Raw genomic sequence first — 26231 nt, forward strand, 5'->3', positions numbered from 1 at the left:
TATCATTTAAAGGCGACTTTTGACATTGTTCGCATTTTACTCGCTTGGGCACATTTGCCTCATGGCGCACAAATTTGAACTCTGCTTCAAAAATTTGCACAGAAGAAAATTTTTGCACACACAGCCTGTCAAAAATTCGAGTAAACATTGGTTCCAACCCTACCTTGCTATCCACATAATTAATTTTAATTGTTCTCACAGTCAATGTCACTTACAATTGGAAGGTAAGAGCAGGGTTGTTTCTTCTTCACCATTCTGTTTTGCCTTACAAAAATGTATTAGAAATACTTGATGTGATATATTTAAATATCCAAAGTTAATAAACTGCAGTACTGACTCCACTGAGATTCAGTCTACTCATATATAAAATATGATTTTACAAACCTAACTATGAAAACAAAAATATAATCTATGCTTACGCATGGTACTACAAGAGTATTTCATTATTTTAAGTTAATATCTATAAAAGCATACGCCCATTGTCCAAGCCTATAGACGTTTAGATCTAAAACAATATGATCAATAGAAATAGAAAAACCCCTAAATCTAGTATTGCCAACAAGTAGCAGCAGAAACAGACAACATGCAAAGTAAAACACAGTCCTATAAGGTGTTGAAAGTGGAGTTTCCCCAACTCTGCTTGACTTCAGTGGACGTTGAGGGAACTCAGCACCTGCGGAGATGGAGCCATAATTTGTAAGCTCTTTGGGGCAGGGACTCTCTTTTTCAGGAGAGGCAGAACCAGGAGAGGGGAGGCAGGGGGCTAGCCCCTGCAATGGAAATACTGTGGGAACTCTGCTCCCAGGTAAACTCATGCAAACATGGGGGAGGTTGGGGGGGATGGCGAAAGGAGGAGTGGACCCTGTGGGGCTGAAGCAGCTGCTCTGGGACTCAAGATCAGGTTGGAGAGTAGGGAATGGAACCTAGAAGGGATAGGGGGCAGGTAGAAGTCCCAGGACTCTCCTTCCCAGCCTGAAGCTGGCACCCCGCAGCCAAGTCTCAGGACCTCTCCTCAATTCCCCATCCACAACTCCACCACCCCATTCACAGGGAGCTTTCGCCCCTCCGTGGTCTTTTATTCTGTTTGTGAAGCACCTAATACAGACGGGTCCTGATCAATGACTAGGGCTCCTAGGTCCTACAGTAATACAAACAAACAAACAAATAATAATAATAAAACCAAAATCTACCATAGGGTAGCCTGATCCAGCAGGCTTCACTCATACAAAACTTCATTGTCATGAGAAAGGTCAGCAGAATCAAGCTTGTTAAAAGGAAAAAAAAACCTCAGCATCCCCAACCAATTAATCAACCTATTGTTTCGAACCCCAGCCTATAAGTGTTGAGCATCCTCAACTTCCACTGCCTCAGCACCTCACAGGATTGGGCCCATAGGCTGGTGGCTCTTCCAAATCCAAATCACCTCACTGTAAAGCCTCAGTAAAGAGATGGCTATGGATGGTGCACAGGGCCTTTATATGTCATTGGTATGATTCTAATAGTCACAATATTTGCAGCAGAGAAAGCTGAGGTCTTCTGCTGATCTGCACTGAGGTGCTGACAAATTCAGTCAAAGGGCCTAGTCTTCCTCTCTCACATCAATTTTACACTGGTGTAACTCCTGACTTTCACTGGTAAAAATTTCATTCAGGCCGAGAAATTAAATTATTATAATTCATCACTCACAGAAGGTTACATGCTTACACCTGGAATGCTTCTATTTAATTTAGGGGCCAGAAACTGTATTCCTACAATGCCAGTTATAAAATTGACCAAGAGCAGGCATGAAACTGACTCAGCACATGGGCTGGCCCACATCAAAGGTTCTTTCGTGCCCATGATTCCATAGTACTTGCTCTGGAATTCACCACTTGCTGCAAAATTGGGCTCCAGATTCTGAGCTTTCATATAGAAAAATATTTCTACCCCTACCAAGAACCTGTAAAAATACAAGCCAACTGAGTCCTTGTAGTGTTGCTTCCTGAGTCTGCAGACAGCTTGAAACAATAGCTTTGAGGGGAGCAAATTGCCCAATTCATATCAATGGCTTGTTAACTATGAAACCTAAAATGACATTTAAATGTCAATACTGTTAACTGTTTCACTGCCGATCACTTTAATAGAACATCCAGCTAAGGTGTTCATTGCATAATTCCTAATTGCCCCCTGCACCTCCCCAGTCACTAAAAGTCCAATAGCCCCTTTCCCAGTTTACCCCTGAAAACATCTATGATGCAGCTAGGCACTGTCAACACAAATGTCTCTGGCATCTCCAAAATTGAAAATACAAGAGCAAAAAATACATTGTATATAATATCCAAATAAACACCTCAGGGCTGATGTGCTCATTTTATCATTAAATTTCATATTTAATTAATTAAACCCCTACATCTTAAAATGTAAATAGAGCTGTTGCATAATTTTCAGACTGCCACAGATTTCAAATTCAGCTTGCCTTTGACTACGCAGGGATCTTTGTTTCGTCCTCTTGTTCTTCGTGGGAAACATCATGGTCTCCAAAAGGCTCCAGTTCAGCAAGGCACTAAAGCATAGGACTGATTTGGGACGTGCAAGTAAACCCACGGAAATCTACGGGACTAGTCACATGCTTGGCACACGTTTATGCACCTTGCTGAATCAGGCCTACAACACTGTGAGGTACGTGACTTGTAATAATGCATATTAGTTTATGAAAGTGATTCACATCACAGATAATATCTCACAGGGTATGATCTACACTGGAATCTAAGCCCAGGGTTACTAGAACTCAAGTTAGCAGATCCTGGATTTGTTAACCTAGGGCTTGAGAATCTACACTTATTTGTAACTCTGGGTTAGGAACTGTTGAACCCATATGTCCCAACCTGGGGCTCCAGCGTCTACACGACATTATGTGGGACAGAGTCCAACAACCCGTATCCCACGCTTCCTAGTGCCTTTCCAAAATGTGGCCACTCTAGCCCTTTGTTCACGGCGCAGTGTGGGAAACTTGACCGTTCACCCTACTTGACAAAGGAAGTTGGCCAGTGGGATTGTGGAATACTTTGGTGGACTCCCAGAACATGAGTCCATTGGGGCTGCGTCTTCCTCTCTCTTCTTTTTCCTCTTTCTTCCTCCTCCATCCCTTTCCCTCCGTCCCCTTTCTTTCGCTAACTGAAATCATTTATTAAAATAAACTTATGTTTTATTGTTAGACCTTATATCAATTATTTTTGCATTTGACATGCTTCACATGAGAAAAGAAGCATTGCTACTGCAGACAAGGGGAAGGGATATAATTGCAAAAGCATGTTCTTTATTCAAAATGGGCTCATTTCACTTTTTTCACCCTGTAACTACAGTGCATAAATATCCCCTGTTAATGGTACATGCATTTTTTATGAATTGGACCCTTCATATTGAGTGTTGTGGTTTCTTCTCTACTGTATGCATTAGCACAAAGATAATCACATTAAGGTCAGAAAGATCCTATCAGTTTTCCCTGAATTCATACAACATTTTATACCCACTGCTTGCTGTTAGTGCTGGTGAATGCAGTGATGATAAAGGTTACTTATTAGAAGATGGACGGTTGAATGCATTATTATTTCATGTTGGGCAGCTGATCCCTAGCTAAGCAGGGCAGGAGGCTTCTTTAAATTAAACTTCCTTTTCTTTCAATCCCTGCAAGCTTACTAAATGCCAAAGAGAGCACATCTATTTGGAGGAACTGCTACTGTTTTTTTTTTAATTGGCATCTACCATTTCCTTATGATGTTTATGGCATTTATACAGGTGTATTTACTTGGTCTACAGGACAGAAGCACCTCTCCCCCTGTAACAAGCTTCCCAACCATCCGCAGCCCTTAACTCTAGCCCTCCCAAACAAAATTGACTATATGATGGTGTTGGACATTATACAGATTTGCACTGCCATTTGTCTGGGAGGTCCTGTACAATTCACTCATTATTGGTTTAGCTACCGGCATCAGACCATTTTGATATACAACAATTGGTATACATAAACATTGGCATGGGGTGTGTTTGTCTGTGCACAAGAATATTTTACTGCCTCACCTGATTTAGATATTTTGTTTTCAAAAGTTCCGATGACTGATTCACTCCCTAGGGGGAAAGCCACAAGCCTCATTCAACCCAGCGAGCGAAATTCTGAACTCCAACATCCTGTTTGGAATTTTTTAAAAAAATTGTGTAGGGAGAAAAGATGCTGCAAAAATATAAAATAACTTGAGTGTCCTACCAATCCTGAGTGAATGTGTTAAGGGAGCTGCAGTGAGTGTGGTTCAGTTAGCAGAGAATCTCTGAATAAGAGATGCAACGTACATTTAAATCCAATAAAAGCACCTGCATTTACAACTCCTATAGACCCACCTCTCAGCAGAAGCCATGCTAACTACAGCAATCAGCTCCGATGTGCAAGATCCCTCTTATGCTAAACAAAGTTAAAGAGATACAGCATGGAACATCAGTTTAGGCATGCAGATGGAGTACAAGCAGGTAATATAATTTGATATTGGGCTGGGATTCCAGGAAAGGGAACAGACAGCAATAATTCATGTTGTGTTTTCCATCACAAGTGACATGCTGTTTTGGAGGACAACAGCTCCATGCTCCCAACCTTGAACCCTGGCATGCTCCCATTTTGGCACTCCCACAAATCCTGTGCGATATCTGAGGCAGAACGCTTCCCAGAGTTCCCTCTTGGGTGTCACAATCTCACTCCCCCCACCCCGCCTGTGCTTTACTACTCATCACTGAAGCTACCTAAAGGAACCCCGTTAAAAAAAGTTGTGATTTATTCAAGGTTGTAGTAAAGACTAGAGATGGCAAAAAGAGTTCTGAAATATGCTTGAAGTAGAAGTCAGAAGCTCTGGAAAACCTTCCTAAACCTTTACAAAGTTTTACTTTGGTTTGGGAGTGATTTTCTTTTCCTTTTGGAATTGCTTGACCCCACACTTCCTCCAGACTGTTCTAACTTGGGATCATGGTCATGTGATGGTGGCTTATGAAACTGCAGCTTTCATTGCTGAGTCCACTCGTCTGGTCTCATATCTGCATTGTTTTTGACAATTTCTCCCTCTCTGCTACGGCCTTTCTGCAACCCTCCGGGGCTGCTCCATCAAGAGTCTCATTACAGGTTGTTCAGTTGTTCAGACTTTACTGAGACTCTTGAAAGCCCCAGAGATGCATACTGTAGGAGCCTAGCAGAGAGCCAGGGGAGCAGCAGCAGCTCTGTAGACATGAGACCAGGCTCCCAGATCCACCTAAATTACAAGCTAAAAGGCTACATTAGAAATAGATAGCCACAAATGCACTACTGAAGATTCCCACCCACAAAATTCTAAACCCTCACTGCCTCCAGAAATCTGGCTCACCTGTTTGATACCCATAACAAGATCTCATGATGTGTCACAGCAGGATGAGCCATTATTTCAAATGAAAGTGGTTGCAGTAACTACGAATGTTCAAGTGCAGTAAGTATGAGTGTCTCAAGATCTTGTAGTTTTTGGCCTGAAACTAACTTGGGACTGTTTATTAGTGTCCCAAATCCACTGAAGCAATTATTTACAGTGGGATTTCATGAGGAATTCCCAAATACTTCTAGTTTGTCTGCTTTTCAGGACCATTCAATTGCAGGCTGGGTTCATTATCTAAGCTTGAGTCTGGTTGAGTTGAGGTTAAAAATGCAGCAAGAGTTGTTTATTCTCATTGTAAACCCAACCGTTAGATATACCAAAAGACCCAAAGAACAGTCTGCATGCTTGAAAAATCTGGGAAGGTATTTATTAGAGAGTTGCACTCGAAAGGCTTGTGTGGAAACTCAAAGTTGTGTTTCCTAATCATATGCTACTGATACGCAAAAAAAGATGTGGGGGAATAAAGATGTGAAAAAAGCGTGTTACAAAAATCTCTGACATCATTCCTGTAATTGGGCCTGATCTTGAGTCCTCTTCAGCCAATGGCAAAACTCCCACCAACTTCCATAGGTAAAGTATTAGTCCTGGAGGAAGGATTCAGGAACAGGGAGCATTGTATAGGGTTAAAAAGCTTTGCAGAGAGCAGGCATATCCCCCAACAGTCATAATGCATGAAATGTGTGGTATCGCAGTGAAAAATCCTCTGGTTAGTAACACCTTGTCATGGCAAGACCTCTCTGTAACAACATGTTGTGCAGGCAGGAAATAAGCAAAAAAAGATGCACAATTTAGCCTTGCCAAAATACCAAGTGACAGACAACTTTCTTCAAAGAGTGAGAGAGGGCACCATGATACTTACTAATGGGATTAAATGCTATGGAATATATAAATTGATCTACAGTTTCCAATCCATGAAAATGCCTGAGATCAGATTTTTACAAATCAGATTTTTATATCCCTTTTTATATATTACTGGTCTGTTTATTTTTTCAGCATTACAGTAATTGAAAAATATCTACTGGTAAAAGATGCTATTAATTTAAGTGCATTCATAGTGTGTTATGTCACTAATAGACTTAGGTAACATTATTCTTTTATCCTTTTTACAAAGCATTATTTTATTGTCCTCTCATTTCTAAGATTTTAGTTCCACTTAAAGTCAAGTAGAGTGAGGGCTTCATGGTATTCTATTATATTATTGTCCTGTCATTATTCTAACTCCATTACACAGCAACACAAAACCAGCATCAACTTCCATTTGTCATATTATTTATTTTAAGGATTATGTCAGATCTCAGACTGTGCATACGTGCCTATTAAACATAATTTGGAGTTGGACAAAAAAATAAATAATTACTTCCTTGTACACATACATTAGAAAATGTGGTTTCAAAGAAGATACTCTTTTTTTTATTCCGCATTTTGATAAGAACTGTATAATCTGAGCTCAGACCACATGTCATTTTTAGAAAAAAGCAAATCTATGTGCCTTATCCCTCTATTCACAGAAAATTAAGGGGTCAGAGCCTCAGATATGCCAGAGCATTGCTTGGCACACCTGAAATGGGGAGCACAGGTGCTTTCCATCACCCTTCTGCCACCCTCTCTTACCCTCCCTGGTCATAGGGGTACATGGGAACTGATTTGGCATAGTTTTGAGTAGTCTCAAGATTTCTCTGAAGTTCTCCCGCTTGTAATAGCCAACCCTAAGAGAAGGATGGTCCAATGGTTAAGGTGCTGACCTCAGACTCAGGAAACGGAGGTTCAATTCCCATCTCTATTAAAGACTTCCTGTCTGATGTTAGGCAAGCCACTTGGTCTCTCTGTGCCTCTGTAAAAGGGGGATAATAGCAAGTGTGTTGTGAGGATAAATACTTCAAAGGTTGTGAAGGCCTCAGAATTTACAATAACAAGAGTCATATAAGTATCTAAAATAGATTACACTGGCAGGGATGGTCCAAATGCAGCATGCTCCAGACACATCCCCCTCCTTCCCTAACACAGCTCCTATGCTAGCGGGTAAGGAGAAGTGACACAGAGCCTGCATACTCTGGACTTTATGCCAGGTGGGGTTCCCCTGTGTTGAAGGAAGCCTCACCTTCCAACTTAGGACAACTTTATGTCCTCTTTGCATCATCAGCATGGCACAAAGGAGAATTAGTGGGGCTGAGGATCTGGCCCTACATTTTTTATTTTATTTATTTGTTAAGTAACTTTACAATTTGGGGAAACAGAGCGCCTCTGAAAGATGCTAAAACTGACAATTCCCTGGCCGGAATCCACGGAATGGCTGAAGTACAGGCAGCTACAAATGTGTGTTTCCCAGCCTTGTTCCCAGCTCCCCACACTGCCACATCCTTGAAGCAGAGCCAAATTCTGCTCACCTACTCATGATCAGGAGGCTAGACAGAATATTTCCATCCCAGTGCCTGTTTAATTCTCTCTCTCTAGCCTTGCTATGACAAAGGTGCCAGTCATTATGGTGCTTTTGCAGTTCATTTAAAAAAGGCTACCACCCGTTAGAAAACCTTTGGTTACTATCAACCTTTAGCCACTAACAAATCTTTCTGTTAGTAGCCATCCAGTCTGCCAGTTACATTATAAGCTCAGTTAAGCATTTCCCCTTAGATACTAGAGAGATGCTATGGCAAACTGAAGATAAATAGGGAAATAGTAGCTCATCCAGTGGATTTAGCCTCAAAAGGAAAAGTTTAAATTTAAGTCAGACAAATTAAAAAATAAAAATTAGAAGCTACATCAGTTATAATCATGCTAAAGGTCTTTTCAATTAAAATAGTATTGAAAACAAGTGCTAGAACCCCGCCCCCACCGCTGCAACCTTTAATATACTGTGTACAATTAACACTCTTCTTGTAAATTCCCTCATACATAAGGTAACAGGATGCAATATTACTGTAGATTTCAGTTTGGTTGTCATACCGAACATCTCTTGTACGTTTTAGTATATGTAGCAAGTACCCCCTTTGTACTGTTATAATAGTTTGCTTTCATGTAATGCATTCTAATTACTTTTCTCTGAAGAGTATCTGTGGACATCACAACTCCCTAAATGGTAACAATGGATAAACATCTGCTTGAGAAATTCAGGTCTATTTTATTTATGAAGCTGCAATTCTCCTGTAAATAACCCAGTTGTTAAAATGATATGTATCTATGTAATTGAGTCTTCTGTACACAAATAAATAAGGCTTTATTGCAATGTCAGAAGTTAACAGGCCAGTCAATAAAATCAATAACTCACTTTTTCTTGCTTATATATCTAACTTTTCTCCACCTTTGCTATGTCCTCTGTTTGTTCTGGTTACATATTAACACTCTGAAGGATATATCGCTCTTATGGTATTGTTCAGTAAAGGGTGGCTGACAAAAACATTTTAAGAAACACCACCTCAGCAATTTAACACTCTGCCTATTTGTTGTGTAATTTCACATATATATGTCTTATACAAGCGAGTAGGAGAGAAAATGTCTTGATCTTTGTATCCGCGCACGATATATTTTTAATATGAATGACTATATGAAGAAAATTAGGTCCATATTGATACACTTAGCTAAAAGTGCTTCAGGCCTGTATTGCATTATTGTATACCTGCTGTCAAAACAGCATGGCTGGATTATAGCATTGTGCAGCTCATAGCCTCTATGGGTAAAGTTGTGTCAGCATTTCCATTATAAACCCATTTTTACAAGTTTATATCTTGACTGTAAAATTTGCTTTGGGCTGAAACTTGGCAAAAAGGGGCCAGATTCTGTAGACCCTTACTCGAGTGAGTAGTTCCATTTTTTTTTAGCATTTAAGATTATTTCTTTTTAAGAATGTACGAAATATGAGATTACTACCTAATTTTGTTATGTGATTAAATCCATAACTTGATCAACTTCAATTTTTAGTACTTAGGGGGGAAAAACGTAAACAGCAAAGCTGCTGTGATGTAAAAACTGGCTGTAGGGCAAGTGCACTAAATTTTACTCCACTAATTAAGTTTTCTCATGGATTTTCATTCTGGATCTAGTACATCTCCTAAATATGAAAAAAATGGGATGGCTCCAAAGGCATCCTTCCATGTCTATAAGGAACAAAAACATGCCCACAAAAATTATCTCATAATATATTCACCATACAGACCGTAAATATTTTTTATGCATGCCATAAAGGATAAATATAATGGCCCATCTGAGATCTAAAGATGCTTTATTTGTAGTAGCCACAAATTTGGGCAGCATGCTTCAAACTGAGTTAAGTCCTTAATATACATTGTGACAGGGTCGGGCCAGATAGCTAAAGGAGAGTAATAGAAGGCAGATATATTAGCCCCAGGCTAAGTAGGTCCTTTTTCCCTGGGTAAAGTAACAGGGAAGGTTCCTGAACAATCAGGAACCTTCGGAAGACAATTAAGACAGGCTGATTAGAACATCTGCAGCCAATCAAGAAGCTGCTAGAATCAATTAAGGCAGGCTAATCAGGGGCACCTGGGTTTAAAAAGGAGCTCACTTCAGTTTGTGGTGCGCATGTAAGGAGCTGGGAGCAAGAGGCGCTAGGGGCTGAGAGTGAGAATGCGTACTGTTGGAGGACTGTGGAGTACAAGCATTATCAGACACCAGGAGGAAGATCCTATGGTGAGAATAAAGAAGGTGTTGGGAGGAGGCCATGGGGAAGTAGCCCAGGGAGTTGTAGCTGTCGCACAGCTGTTCTAGGAGGCACTCTAGACAGCTGCATTCCACAGGGCCCTGGGCTGGAACCCGGAGTAGAGGGCGGGCCTGGATTCCCCCCAAACCTCCCAACTCCTGGTCAGACACAGGAGGAGTTGACCTGGACTTAGGGTTCATGAAAACGGCCAACCTGAGGGCTGCCGTGAAGCTCCAAGGTGAGCAAATCCTCCAATAAGTGCAAGACCCACCAAGGTAGAGGAGGAACTTTGTCACAACACCCACAGTCTGACTTATAGATGCAGTATCTTCTTCTTGCACCCTCCTTAACTGGTTGTATGTATGATCTGATATTGATGGATGTGTCTTGTTCTGATGTTGCTCTTGGTTCATTGCTAACAGATGTTGTAACTTTGCAGTTACCTTTTGGGTCAAATTGCCCTTGAACTCCATTTCACAATGCAGGGGAGGCAGGGACTGCTTGGATCTAGGATACCATGCCAGCCTTCTCTGCCAACAACTGCATGGTAGCAGAAAGCCATGGATTATCGATGGGATGGCATTGGAACCCCATGTTGTAATATCATCCTCTAAATCCTTCCCAGTTAGGAAAACAGGTTCAGGGCCCAGGTTGCACAGCTCATTGTGGGGTCACTGGAGTTTTCAATATTTTGTTAGTGCAAATCAATAAAGCTGGTAGAGCTTTTAAAATATGATAGATAGCATGAAGTCAGTTGAGGAGCGTTGGGATTCCTTTTGGAATTCAATTTAAAGAAAATGACTGATGCAGGTAGGTGTTTCCTGTTATTCCTTGAAACAGAGGAACAATGTGATGCAATGGTCTGGTTCTCGGCTTGATATTGGAAACAGTACTGATAGATAATTTTACTCATGTAAGTAGGCCCATAGAAATAACGAGACTCCTCGCATGTGTAATGCCTCTCAGGTAAGTGTTCATAGGGTAAGGCCCTTTCTGTATAAGAGTAGAGCTGGGTGGGAAATAGTTTTCTGTCCTGCAAACATTTTTGAGATTTTGAACATTTTTCCCCTCTGGAACTGGGACAAAATGTTGAAATACTGAAAATGTTTGTGAACTGAAAATAAATTTAAAAAAAAATTCAGTTCAGATCAACCAAAACACTTTTTTTTTCCTCAGTAATTCTGACATGGCTTAATTTCAGTTTTGATTTTTTTTAAACTATAAATTTCAAACTGAAAAACAGAACTCTTCATTTCAAAAAGTTCAAAATCTGACAATTTTGGAACTTTTTTCAAAAGGGTTTTTAAAAGGGAAATTTGTGGAAACTGACCCATTCCTCCACCTACTCCTTCTGGGTGAGCTGCTCTTGGAAGGTGCTTCTCAAGACCATGCAGTGCAGAGGCTGGAATTCTGGCCAGCCCTTACCCAGGCAGTGAAAGGGTGGACAAAGGTTCCTCACTCCCTTTCCTGCCGCTGTACAGCTGCATAAGAGACAGCAGCAATCTAGCCCTAAGGACTAGGTTTCTGGAACAATTTGTACAGTGGGGGTGCTGAGAGCCATTGAACCAAACTATAAACCCTGTATATGATAGAAACCACTTCAAGCCAGGAGATGCTGCCAGCACCTCTGCCTAAGGAATGAAATTGTTCTGCAATATAACTTTTGATACCCTCATAATTTGAGGGTGACACAATCCAATGGGGAAAACAGTAAAAATTATTTCAATCACAGAAAAAAATAAAGAAAAATTCTGTGCCAGATATAGGTAAAACATTGATTGCCTTAACCTTCCATTTGTGTTTGGCGTTTTTTGTGTGTGTGTTTATAGATAGACAGATATATTTCTAAAAGGAAAAAAATAATCTACAGTTTTTAAAATTGCATTTTTCAAGTAACATGATCGCAATAAAGGAAAAACTAGATGTGAAATACATATTTAAGGCTTTGCTCACATTGTTGTGCCCCCTTTCCCTCCACAGTAATGCAAGTTAAGTACAGTGGAGAAGATCAGACCCTCCCATATGAAAAGCCTGGAAACGTCACAGTTTCTGCAGCATCATCCCCTCTGATGGATGGGATCTTGGAGCCGGCAAAGATGAGGCCCTCTAATACAGCCAGACCTGTGAAGAAATCCTGCGGGTCTCAGGGTAACTATAGAGGGCTGTAATGTACATGCAGAGACAGTGTCTGTGATATTCCCAACCCCACCCTTTGCACGTTTTCCCCCTGGGCAGCACAACTCCTAACATTGGGTTCGATTCTTCCACTCTTCTTCCTGTTAAGTAGCACCTGGCACGGCAAGCTGTCCAACTGAAACCAGCGGATCTACTCACAGGGGACCTGATCCAAAGTCCCTTGATGTGAATGGAAACAATCCCAACAACTGAAATAAGCTTTGGATCAGATCCAGAATAAGGCACTACTCAAATGATTTTGAGTAACATAGGGTCCTATGTTTTTAACTAGTGGAGGAAAGGACTAGCCAACACTTCCCCACCTTCCCCTTTAGCAAAACGGTACAACATTTTAGTTATACTGGGGTGTGCACTGGGGACTGTTTTAAACAGAAGGCTGTAAGGAGAGACTTCATCAGATGAATGTGGTGGTCTATTAATTAAACATTATGGGACCCACATAATGCACATGCTTTTTACATTTACATTGCAACATTTGAGATTCATTTGTTGAGAATGAGTTAGACTTTAGTCACCTTTCTGCTTTCCCCTGCTTGCTAACACAACCTTCTCCTTTCCTTTGAAACACTACACCTTCTTTTATCAGACTGTTTGAACAGAAAGTACAACAATGATTTAAAGGGTGCTCAAGATGTGAAAAGAAGGCAGCATGGGTCCTGAGAGACATTCCTGGCTCAATTAACAATTTTACTAGGAAACAAAAATTCCCAAAATAGAAAAAAGAAATAAATTATCTTTTCAATCCACATTTTTCAGAGCATGCATTTTGTGCTATGAATAAAAATATCCAAGCATTAAAATGTTAATAGGGCAGGAAATCAGATTACTGGGATGATAAGATCCAGCCACCAAAGTTGTTGTTTTGATGCAGTTTTCAACGTGCTCACTTGTCACTTGAGATAGACGGCCAGATTCTGTTCTTAACTTGATGGATGTAATTGAGAGCAGCATTTAGCTCATTAGGTACAATTCATCTTCCAAATATACCTCTTCCTCAATAAAATAAAATAAAATAAAAAAATCAGGTAGCATTTGCCAGTGCTGTATCATATGTATCATGCTGTATCATGCACTCTTCTACTGTACTTACCAGAGACACAAATATCTTAATATTTCAACAGAGTTATGAAATAAAATATAATTCAATAAGATATAGCATAACAACATCTATCAGAAAGGACAACTTAAAAGAAAGCATTGCATTTTCTTTGTAAAACTATATATAATGATCATTGCCTAGAAACGGATCAAGCTGGCAGCAGCATAAGCATTCAACACAGCAATAACTGCAGGCTCTGGTGTGGTAGTTTTCTTCCCAATGTCATATCATTGTATCCCCTCTGAGCAAGGCCAAGAGTGGTGCTGAAAAAACATGCAAAGACGTATCTCCCCCCCACCCTCCAACCGCTGGAATTCTTTCCATTGTATTTACAATTTTCAGTTGTGCTAGCAATTTTCATCAGTCTAGTACTAAGATTATACCTTAGCTGTTTGCATAACTACAACTAACTTTGCATCAGCGTTGCCACTATAAACCCAATTTTTCAGTGGTTTGTAACTTTTCTAGGCAAAGTTTGCTGTGGGACAAAATTAAGCGTACAAGGATTGAATTTGAGATGCTTTGTGTTCTTAAATCTGGCCATTTATATTTTACAGGTCAGGTGGGGGTGGGTTTTGCACATCTGTAACTCAGGCAAAAGTTTGATTTATTATTATTCCCTAAGGTGGAATTAATGTCTTTGGGTGTTTCAACAAGACAGAAAGATTACAAAGCTACAGTATTCATGTTACTATGGGACAGATCTGAGGATGCAAAGGTGGTTTTCCAACACATTTCCACCCCCATAATCCTGGAGGCAGCTAGATGATGACCCAGAAGGCAAGTCAGAACAATCTGGGAGATGCTCCAGCTTGCATCAACTCGTAATGGCTTTCAAGGGGCATTATGTACCGGGGACTCCCAGAACATGGTGCCCTCCCCAGCCATGACCCCTCCTGTCCCCAGCACCAGGGAGGTCTGTAAGAGGGATATTCAAGGGAAATTCTCAACTGCCACACTAAGGCAGCTTTCTAGCCTCTTTATACCATGGCAGAAGTGCAAAGGGGCTGGGAAGAGTAGCCAGGAATTTCACCCATTGTGCTAAGCAATATGCGGTAGTGCATGTGAACTGAGTTCCTCCTCCCCTCAATTTAATGTTTAAAAATGTTTTATGGCACATGTATGGATGGCTGGATTTATGGTAAAGATGTCCATATCCCCCTTCAATCTCACCTATCGACCGTAGTATTTAGATAGTGCCTTTCTAAAGAGATGAAAGGGCACACTGCTATGGATTTTTCCCAACTAAGATCCCTGGGTTTGGGCTCTTCACAATGAGTTTTCAAAATGATGCCCATTGCAATTTGCTATACCTAGATTTTTTGGTGACCCCATGCTACAACAGGCACAAAGAAACTCATCACCCTTAGTTTGCATGGGATTTTGTTATTATTTCTCCCCTTTCTGTGCTTTTTTCTGCAAATCAAGGAAATATATGATCAACTAACATTGTCCAGGAAATTCACAGTTATGGCTAAGATTCCATCCTTCATTCAAGTTTCCCTGATTTTCTACAGCTGACTGTGTGATGGAAAAAGTATTGGTCACAACTGTTCATTCATAGCCTTTAGTGGTTGGTGTGACATACCTTGATGACATTTCTATGAAGTAATATATCAGGGAATATTTGCTCTGTATTAAAGAAATACCAATGACATGTAATAATGGTCAATAATTATGTAAGATGATAGCACTATTAGCATCTGTATATGGGGCCTATTATGCTTATCTGATCCTCACTAAAACCTAACTCCCCTTCATTGTGAAAAGCCTGAGACAACAGACATTCCACAACGGATCTAAGAGGAGCTGGAAGGAATTAATTCTCTCTTCCAACATGAGCAGCTTGATGTGACTTAGCTTGTAGTAGCAGGTGGAGCCCATGCAGAGGGTTAAACTTACACACTTATCCACTGAACACCCCCAACCCACCCAGCTCACAATCTCCCCTATCCCACATACTATTCCAGAGTGGCACACCATAGAGCTAAGACCCATAGCAAGCAGGGAATGCAAATGCGATGGCCTCCATCTTGGCAGACACTGAGGACTGAACCGGGGACTTCCAGAGCTAAAAGCATAAAGCTAAAAGCTCTTCAGCTTTAACTGAAGAGCGAAGCGCCGTTGGGAGGGGCAGTAACAGACTCCTATCCCCTGTGGATTAGACACAGAGGAAAACACATAACAGACACTGACCAGTGGGATACAATGAGGCTTCCTGCATGACTTTTCCACAGCCTGCCCCCTTCACATTCCTACAGTGATTCTTCTGCATTTAGGACATTCTGCACAGGGGGAGTGATGGGTAGCTTTTGGGCTTAAGGGCAAAATCTTTGGTTTATCCTATTACAGGCAGTCAGGTCAGTACAACTGAGAAGGGGAGGCAGATGAGGAAACTTTCTATGACCTGTGTGTAAAAGGACTCCACCATCACATATCAAAATACTTTCCCTCGCTCCCCAAATTTCTGCCCAGTATATATATCCCAACCCTCTCCTGATGCTAGATGTGGTGTAGGCAGTGTTGATCAAGATGCTGCTGGGTCTTTCCTATTGTGTTGCTTCTGATCTAATCTCTTCTCCCGGCTTTGAACATTGGAGAATGGACTATAGACTGAGAAGGGGCGCTGAATAAATACAGTGCAGCTGAGCCTCTCTGGCTGGACTATGTGGGCATTACTAGTGCTCTCAGCCAAGTCGTATGGGCAGGGAGCACACTATCAGGCTCAAAGCAAGTAAGGCCTGGTCCACACACAGACACTGCACTGGTGCAAACTAAAAGTGTGATGTTGCACTCATATAGCTAAACCACTGCAACTGTGTGTGTGGCCAACTTACATTGGTTTAAACCTGGCTTGCAGCGGTTTAGCTACCCCTATTACTGAAATGGTGCACCTTTGTTTGTAGGCAAGTTCTAAGCAGTTTTCAACATTTTGTTATGGTTTATTGTATGGAAAAGAGGATCTGAAATAGCGAGGAGATAACGTAAAGGAACAAGGGGCCAAAGGTGAGAGGGAGAGAGACAGTGTGAGAGAGTATGTAGAGGGAAAGAATCTATTCTGTTCTATATCGGTTCTTATACTACCGTCATCATTGTAGTATCTGAGCGGCTTCCAGTAGTGCAGGATGCCCAGGACTTTCCCCACAAATATTCACAATAGCCTTGCCTTTAATTAACCCCAACCCCATTCCCCCACTACTCCCCTGACTCATATGTATCCCCAGTGATTTCAGGCACTCTTACCATTGAACCAACCAACCCTTCATTTCCCCTCTCTGGCTCATGCAGTCAGTCTACCACGCTGCCAAGGCTTGTCATGAAAAAGAATTAAGGCCATCTATCTGCAAGAATGTTGTATTGTTACCAACTAAGACATCAAGCTGACCTATTATCTACCACATAAAGTAATAAACAACAATAATAAATGATGACTACGTCTATAACAAGGGAGAGAATTCCTAATATTTATGTTAAATACCTACATTGTGATGTGAGATCACTCAATATTTTTGTGCAAATTAAGAGTTTATTAACCAAAAAAACCCACCTTGCATTTCCGTTCCTCGCCTGTATTCCTTGAGGACTTCAGCTTGCTGGTACTGTATATGGTTAAACAAGTACCTAAACATTACCAGAAGCTACTTCACAGAAGGAACAAAAGATATTTTAATAGAAAGTTGCAACTGCTTTTCCCATAAAAGTTTTGGACAAGCATTTGTTCAACTTTTCCCCATAAAAGCCAAGTGCAGTTGTTATAATGTGTACACATCTCAGATCTTTCTTTTGAATTGAGACACAATGCACTAAATTCTGCCATTCATTTGCATCCATGAACTGTACCGAAGACGATGGAGTTTCCATGGTGTATGCTCATGGGCCAAATCCCAGAAAGTTCTGAGTATCCTCAGCTCTCACTGACTCTGGTGAGAGCTTACAGCTTTCCACGTGCTAGTTGGCAGGAATGGGCTTTGAAGCCCCAACCCAGCAAAGCACTTAAGCACACATTTAAATTTAAGCATGCAAGTAATCCCATTCACGCCAAGTAGACTATTCACATGCTTAAAGTTAAGCATATGCTTAAGTGCTTTGCGAGATTGGGGCTTAAATGAGAGTTGAATGGAGCCCCTAGTGCATGGCAAAAAGTACTGTACATAACTAGGTTTAAGCACCTGGCAATTTGCTAAGAAAATCAGTACTTTGCAGAAATGTTTTTTGTCTTGTCAAATGTTTCCTGCTCTCAGTTGCTCCAAACCATACAGCTACTTGAACTGACAATACGGTACTGTGCACTGAACCTGTCATGGTTACGCACGAGATTCTGTGACGTGCGGTGCTGGTAATCAAAACCAAACTACTTCGGCTCAACACAAACCAGACAATTCCTTTGAAGACAGAGCATTTGAACGTTAACAGATAACTATATTACCACATAGTTAAAGCAGTTGCACTTTCAGTGCCTACCACCTTTTCTATTTTTGCGAAGTATTTCACCTGCTGCTTTAGTATTTGGGACCTCTCTTCACATTCACGTTTATATCACAAGGAGCGGAATAGATGGTGGGTCTAAGTTTACACCAGCAGAAGCACTAAACTATTGCTCTAATGCAATATCTTTTTGTCCCAAAGAGCACAGCAAAACACTCGGTGCCTCTCTTCAAATAGCTACAAGATGCTGGGGTGCAGTTTAACCAATAGTACAAAGAAATGTAACTCCAAAACCAAAAGTCATTGTTTACTCAGGCTGGCAGAGTGTGAAACACTGTGTCTGGGAATAAACCTGGCAGCAAGCCAGGAGATAAAATCCAAAGTAGTACTGTGTATTCTAACACATGTCTCTGAATCAATGTTAAAAAACCAATATAATCCTGACCGATTTTCAGGGCTCCCTTTGACACTCACTTTGTTTGTTGACCAACATATTTCATGGTGTCAAATATGGGATGGGATGGTTGTTGGAGTGAGGAGGGGGTGAGTTTGTACAGGGTTCTGAGCGCTCAGCAGCATTTACAATTTTCAACGCTCCAAAGCTAATTTTCCCAGAAACAAGAAAGGAGAATGCAGCTTGGGTGCTTTGCCAGATGCCTCTCCAGACAAACCCTGGCACTGACCCACATTAGGGGGTCTACCGTACAAGGGCAACTACTGCCCTCCATGGAATTTACCATGTCCTGATTGTGATGGTTGGTGCTTGATGGAAGCCTGGCCTATTGGTTAGGGAGTCAGTTCCTCCTTAGTGCAGAGGGGGATTGGTAAGGGAGCCCAGGCTGTCTCACCAAAGATCCAGCACCCAAGAGCACCTTAAGGCTGCCCTCCCTGGGACACTTCCTACCCCCTCATTCTACAGTTTAAGCTTTGCAGTCTGTAGCAACAGGTAATGAAGAAAAGGTACTAACTGTACCTTCAGTCCCAGCTGACAGGCTCCTCTTTGCCCAGAGGAGATGCTGCAGCAATCCTTATCAGAAGCTCACAGGACAGGACCTTCTTCCTGCCTTGCCAGCCCCCTTCTGAGCAGTCTGGCTTCCTTTTAAGCTCCACTCCATCTGGAGCATGCTCTGCAGGTGCAGCTGCATCGGACCATCTGGGCCCAGAGCTGTTCTTTAACCCCTTCTGTTCTAGAGCGGGGTTTATACTCCTTGTCACACTGAAATCCAGTGACACTCCACAAAGGCAGAAAGTAGAATTATTTGCTTCCTTACAACCTGATCCAAAGCTCACAGATTTCAATGGGAAAGACTCCCCTTCATTTCAATGGGCTCTGGATCAGGCACATACCAGTAACCACCCCAAGTTTCCTGAAGCTTGCCCATGCACTTTATCTGAGTAGATGCCACCACCTGCACTAGTGATGACATAGGCACAGCCCCACAGAATGCTAAACCAATCCTTTTGATGTCCACTGCACTAGTCCATAGTCCCTCAACTGCCCCAGTCTTATACTAGACACCCCTTTAAATCCTGATTTTGCTGTTCTTGTGCCTGACATCCCCAGAGCTCCCCTAATCCGATAGCACACCTCTTTGTAGTCTCTCTTCCACAGATTGGCCTGACCATGGCAGCATTATGCCCTCTGATAACCAGAGTACCCTGTTGAGTAGTGGGTGAGCAAAGTAGCCACTCTGCCCTTCCAGGTATCCCTGTTTCCAGATGCAGCAACAGTCAACTCAACTTGTAAGACACAAGCACTGTCACTGTTTCAGCAGCCTAGGATCAAGGAAGTAAGGGCACACTTCCCCGTCACCATGATCCACAAGAACTATAAATATACCTGCCAATGCGACTGACATGATTGGCATTACTGAGTTATATACAGATCCATTCACTACCCTCCTTTATAAACTTCATTTATGCACACCGTTCATTGTCCATTTTCTCCAAATAATTGTCGTTTTCTGCTCAGTGGCTAATAAGCCTGTTCCGTATGGACCCAATACTAAGCTAGGGTTGATGCTCCATGGCTGTACTCTGCCATCTCCAGCTGCGTCCCCATGGATCTCCTCACACACCTCCTCATTATCGGAAGGGATGAATTCATTGCTGCCAGACCTTTCTGTGTTCGAGGACAACATTGGATAGTATACATCATTGCAGAAACATCCAAGCCACCTTTGCAGGGTCATCTAATGGAGTGCCTCCAATCTCATTAGTGGCCATAACCTCATTTTCAGGATGCCAAATGCTCTCTTTTATGATTATTGTGTTGGATATTAATGTCCTATTCTATTCTCGCTCAGGGCGTACGTGAGGGTGGACGATTGGGATGATTTAGTCACGGGTATTTTTAGTAAAAGTCATGGACAGGTCACTGGCAATAAAAAAAAATCACAGCCCGTGACCTGTCCATGACTTGTACTATATACCCCTGACTAAATCTTAGCTGGGGGGCAGGGGAGTGTTACTCTGGGGGGGGGGTGGGCCGGGACAGCCCACCCGCTGCTGTTCCCGCTGCCCATAAAACCGCTGCTCAGGCAGTCCCCAGGGTCACCAGCACCGGCTGCTGCTCTGGCAGTACATGAGACCAGCTGCCCGGGGCCGTCTGAGCAATGGCTGGTGCGGCTGGCCCTGGGGAGTGAGTGCTTGGGCTGCTGCAGAAGTCATGGAGGTCGCAGAAAGTCATGGAGTCCATGACTTCCGCCATCTCCGTGACAGACGCAGAGCCCTAATCATAAGTCATTTGAGAGGGTACCATCTCCTCAAAGTGACACAGTTTTAATGAGTGGGCATCTCAAACTCAGTTACAGAGATGAGCACATGAGATATATTTTGCACTCACCAAGCATGAATCCAAATGTGCTGTCCCCTTTCATATTCCAAGATGAGTAAGCTGTGGCATAACCCAGGATACCACTCCACCACAGACACAAAGGCCAACATGGGATCACATATACTCATCCTATTCATGCTGCCTCTTCTGGAATGTAGCATTATCTGCTCAGAGCGACATGAGTCTCACCCTCAAAGTCCAGCATTGAGGAGAATTGCAGTACGGTATGAAATTCTTGCATATATTCTAGTTGTGTCTGTTTGTCCATGGAGCAGGTGATATACCGTGTTGCCCTATGACCCATGACATTGGGGACGTCCATGGGGATACATGGATGCTGCCAAATGACATTCAAAAAGTTTCACCAATTATATTTTGAAAGGGCCCAGTGTCAGGAATGCCTTATCCAGTGGTGACTCTGCCCGGTTCAAAGAGGGCATGGCTCCTGTGGGTCTATCCGCTCCAGATCACCCCTTCACTTAATAAATGATGGCTGCAATGTTGAGCCTCTACCCCTGCAAATTTGAAAATGAAAGCTCTTGAAAGGTTCTTTGTAGCTCATACTGTGAGCAGGATATGATCATATCCTCCTCTGATTCTCAGTCTCCCTTATCTACTCTTCTCCTTCCCCCAAACCCAGGCACAGCGCCTTGCAGTATCAGGGCCTTAGGTTACAATATCCTAGGGGGAGGGAATATCTCTTCTTAGGTTTTGGAAAGCTCCTAGCACAACAGAGCCCTGGTCCTGATTGGGACTTCTGGGCTCTGATGTAAGATAAATGTTCAATAATAATAGGCACATCTGTTAGGAACCATTAGGAAAGGGATATATAATAAGACAGAAAACATCATAACATCTCTCTATAAATCCACAGTAAGCCCACACTGGGAATACTGCGTGCAGTTCTGGTCGCCCTGTCTCCAGAAAGATATATTAGAATTGGGAAAAGCACAAAGAAGGGCAACAAAAACGATTAGGGGTATGGAACAGCTTCCATCTGTGGAGAGATTAAAAAGACTGGGACTGTTCATCTTAGAAAACAGATGACTAAGGTGGGGGGATGTGATATGATGCCCCCAATAAAGTAATCAAAACAAAACAGATTAGTCAATAGCTTAAAATAGAGGGAATATTTGTGTCCTCTACTTGCCATACTGGAGGAAACTAAACTGGGTACAAATAGGGGTGGATATGCATAAATGGGGAAGCAGTAACTTAGCAGCACCCTTCCCTTCCCGGGTTCCTGTGGAACCCCCTCTGCATGTATGCGATGGGATCAAGGATCCATGGGAATAGAAGCGGGCCAGTCTGGAGGAAATGGCTGTGTCAGGGTTCCCTCTCCACTCTGAACTCTAGGGTACAGACGTGGGGACCTGCATGAGAGACCCCCTAAACGTATTTCTACCAGCTTAGGTTAAAAACTCCCCAAGTCACAAATTCTCCTTGTTCCTTGGATTAGGTAATGCTGCCACCACCAAGTGATTTAGACAAACTCAGGGAAAGGACCACTTGGAGTTCCTACTCCCCTGTAACATCCCCCCAAACCCCCTTTCCTGAGGAGGCTTGAGAATAAACAAGATGAGCACAGACCAACCTTGGGGTTTTTTAGGACACTAAAAAAAACCCCAGTCAGATTCTAAAAGAAACAGAACTTTATTAGAAAGAAAAAAGGTAAAAGAACCACCTCCGTAAAATTAGAATGGAAGATAATCTTACAGGGCAATTAGATTCAAAAACACAGAGGATTTCCCAAACTTTAAAGTTACAGAAAGAAAACCAGGACTACACCTTCCTCTCAGCACAGAGAAAATCACAAGCCAAAACAAAAATAAGCTAACGCATTCCCTTGCTAGTACTTACTAATTCTAATGGAGTTTGATTGCTTGCTTCCTTAATCTGTGTCCGGCAAGCACACAGAACAGACAGACCAAAACTTTTCTTCCCCCTCTCCCCACCCCCCAGATTTGAAAGTATCTTGTCCCCTTATTGGTCCTTTTGGTCAGGTCAGCCAGAGCTTCTTAACCCTTTACAGATAAAAGGATTTTGTGCCTCTGGCGAGGAGGGATTTTATAGTACTGTATACTGGAAGATTGTTACCCTTCCCTTTATATTTATGATAGGCTGTCTAAAGCACAGTCCACCCTCCACCCTCAAAGCTGTAGAGAACTGACAGCGTGAGATCACTGTCATCTTATGCTTACTTCCCCCTCTGTACACTTAACACCCCGAGCAGGGAGGGGATGGGAAGCAGGCAAAAGACCAGGGTTCCTGAGAAATTGTGCTGCCAGATGATGGGAGTAGGGGACTTAGATTGCAAGCTCCTTGAGGCAGGAACTGTCTTTTTGTTCTGTGTTTGTACAGCGCTTAACACTACAGGGTCTATGATTGGGGCTCCTAGGTGCTATGGTAATTATAAATAATGATAATAATAATAGTAATAACAACGAGGGGCAGGGAGATGTGCAGAGATATCACACAGCCTCTAGAGGTTAAGAGTCATGAACCTTGCCTATTCCAAGGGGGAGCAAATGAAATTTTCTACTCCCCTTCAATAGAAAAATCTATAAGCATCTGGCAGAGTTTCCTAACCCTTACCTTCCCATTGCCCCCAATAGACAGACAAATACATATATGGCCTTTAGTTAAGGAGTTAAGGCCACATTCTGCGATTAGATAGGCACAGTTGCCAAAGGACACTTCAATGATCACACACAAATATCCAAAGACAGATTCTTGCCCAAAGAGTTTATTGTTGGAGGCCCTGAATCAGGCAAGTATAAACCGGAATGGATTTAAGAATGTGTTCAACTGCTTTCCTGAATCGGGGCCTATCTAAACAAGACACAGGGTGTGAGAAAGGAAGTTTTATTAGCCTCCTTTTCACAGATGGAGATCTGAGGCTTTATACAGGTCATACAGCGAGTCTGTGTCAGAGCTAGGAGCTGAACCCTCACCTCAGGAGTCCTAGTCCAGTGCCTAGACCAAATACTCGAAGCTCAAACTAAACCAAAACCAAGGCACAAAACCAATTCAGAACACATATTATTGCCAACAGAGGAGTGGGGAACTGATTGAAAGAGGTAGAAAGCTCCACAGGAAATAAATTCAAGCAATTCCCCAACTAGTTCTTCCCAAGAAACCTAAAACGCATGTGGTCACAAGAACACAAAACAACTGCGTGGTACTGACGTACAGTAAGCTTAATCCATACCATACAACCTGGGGAAAGCAGACAAACCTGATTTTTTTTTTTTTGAGACGTGATGAATTTTTTTCCCTCCAAAAAGGCAGAATAGAGCCTGTAGTAACCTTTGTTCAATTCCTGAATTGCCACTATTTTTCCCTTCAGGAAATACATCCCGCAAGATGTTTGTTGTGTCATGGGTAGAACACTGATTGAATTCAAACCCTTTCCTCTTCACCCTGTCTCTCTTATCCTGAGTAGTGCACGCAGTGTTCCAATCATAGGACAGGAGCAATCTGCAGTCATCCACACTATTTATCAAGGGGATATATTTTAAATATGCATTGTTTGCAACCAAGGAATAAAACCATGAAGAGGTTTTTATTTGGAAATTAAATGCAGCTGTAAATTAATTTCTGTAATCACCATTCATTAATATTTAATATATTTATATAAAAGGATAACATTCCTTAATCCCCTTGGCATCCCATATTTAATAATGTGGAAATAGCTTATCTTCTTCCCATCACAGAAAGTGGGTTTGCAATAACTGGTAATGTTAAATGTGTATTTTTTAAAAAAAAAATCAATATTAAATAAATACATAAGCACTTCCCCCCAGAATGCTCTTGATGTTATTTACAAAATTAAAAAACAACAGAATAGCAAGGGACCTTATAACCATTTCATTACTACCTCCCTAATTGCATATGGTGGAACTGCATAATCTGTTTATTGAAATTGAAATCTTTGGAACTGATTCTCCCCACAGACATTAACAATAAGCATCCTGTGCAATAACACCGTACTTAATGCAATATTAACATTATATGCACCAGGCTTTAAATATCCTGTGGCTTCCCCTGCTGGAATTGGGCTTTTTTTTTTTAACAGTCTTGTGTTCTGCCACTGCATTAAATCACGTATCTAATTTACACACTGTAAAATACAATATTCACAGATTACAATAAATAAAGAAAGGTACATTCAGAAAACACACACACACAATTGATACTAGGACAAGCAAGACTACATTTAATAAAGTAGAAATAAACTAGACTCTTGTAGGAAATCTGAATGGATTTTGATGCCCGATATGAAAGAAATTGCTTCTGTTTTCCACTGTGTGTCCTGAAAAGCAGGCTTGCAAATAATGGGGCTGATACTGCAAGGTGCTGATCTGAAACTTGTACTTAGTGAGTATTCTTTACTCAAGTGAGTAGGCCCATTTGGACTGATCCCATACATATTTATGTTCATGAATATTTTTACTCAAATGAGTACTCTGATATCAATGGAAGTACTCATCTAAGTAAAGCTACTCATGTTTTAGTTTGCAGGATTGAGTCTAATAAGGACTAATCACATGAAGAAAGAAACATTCCTCTGCATGATCTGTCTCTAACATCAAACAGACTTTAAAAAAGCTACAAGGGAAAAAAAGGGCCCATGTTTGCTTCTTTAGGATGTATGAAGAGGGCATGAAAGATTTTCTATTTTTTTATTAAAGTTCTTTTCTATTTCTTTTTACATTAGACATTTATTTTTGCTGGAAGACTATGGGCAACTGGAGAAGCAATAGGTTTATATCACATCACAGATACCAAGCAAATGGAACCTGATCGAGAGGGTCAGTGACTTTCAGTTCTTTGGTTTTGATAATATTAATTAATTTTAAATGCTTAATACCACAATAGTTAGGAAAAAAGTTAATTTGTTAAGAGATTCAACACCCCTTCAATTAAAGAATGACAAGATGACAAGAATGACTCCCGATATTTTTAAGGTAAAAAAGCAAGCACAAAAATTAGAGAAACAAAACCAAACATTTCAGGCTTTCTTAAAATATCTTAAATAGAAAAAGAGGGGACAAATGTCACTTATCTTTCCTCTTCATTTCACCACTAGTGTGTGTTAAAAGAGGCACACTGTAGGATTGAGCACCATATTTTTACAAAGTTCCTTCTCATAGGCAAGATTATATGCTTAATTACTTGAATAGTTAGACTAAAAGAAATATTAGCTCCTGGGAAGTCCAGTCCCTTTTCATGTCCTTGGCTCCCGCTCTGATGTGACACCTGGATGTGCACTATGCTATGACATTGTCTCCATCCCCAAACCCTAGTGGATCTTGGAGCCTGTTGAGGGAATGCCAGAAATGCTCTTCACAGTAGACTCTACAGTTGTGCAAAGGCTTTTAAAATATGTTATATCTTTCAAGGCATAAAATAGTACTAATGAATACTTTGCAAAACTGTGAGATATACTTAAAAGAGGCACTTACCTGAACCTCCAAAGGCCAGCATCATACTCTAGCAGAGTCCCTTAGCTAACTTGATGTTACAGCAAAACTGGGCTATGTGCAGGGACATCTCATCAAAGAGGAAGTCAATGGCTGAGGCTGGATGTGATAGGAACCGTAAAGA

General features: G+C 41.6%; 1 protein-coding gene across 1 annotated transcript in view; it reads right to left on the reverse strand.

Moving 5' to 3' along the window:
• POU6F2 (POU class 6 homeobox 2) overlaps positions 1–26231 on the reverse strand; it is a 386987-nt gene that overhangs the window by 226110 nt on the left and 134646 nt on the right. The window lies entirely within an intron of this gene.

Source organism: Chelonia mydas, chromosome 2, assembly GCF_015237465.2.
Source record: "Chelonia mydas isolate rCheMyd1 chromosome 2, rCheMyd1.pri.v2, whole genome shotgun sequence".
Lineage (NCBI taxonomy): Eukaryota > Metazoa > Chordata > Testudines > Cheloniidae > Chelonia > Chelonia mydas.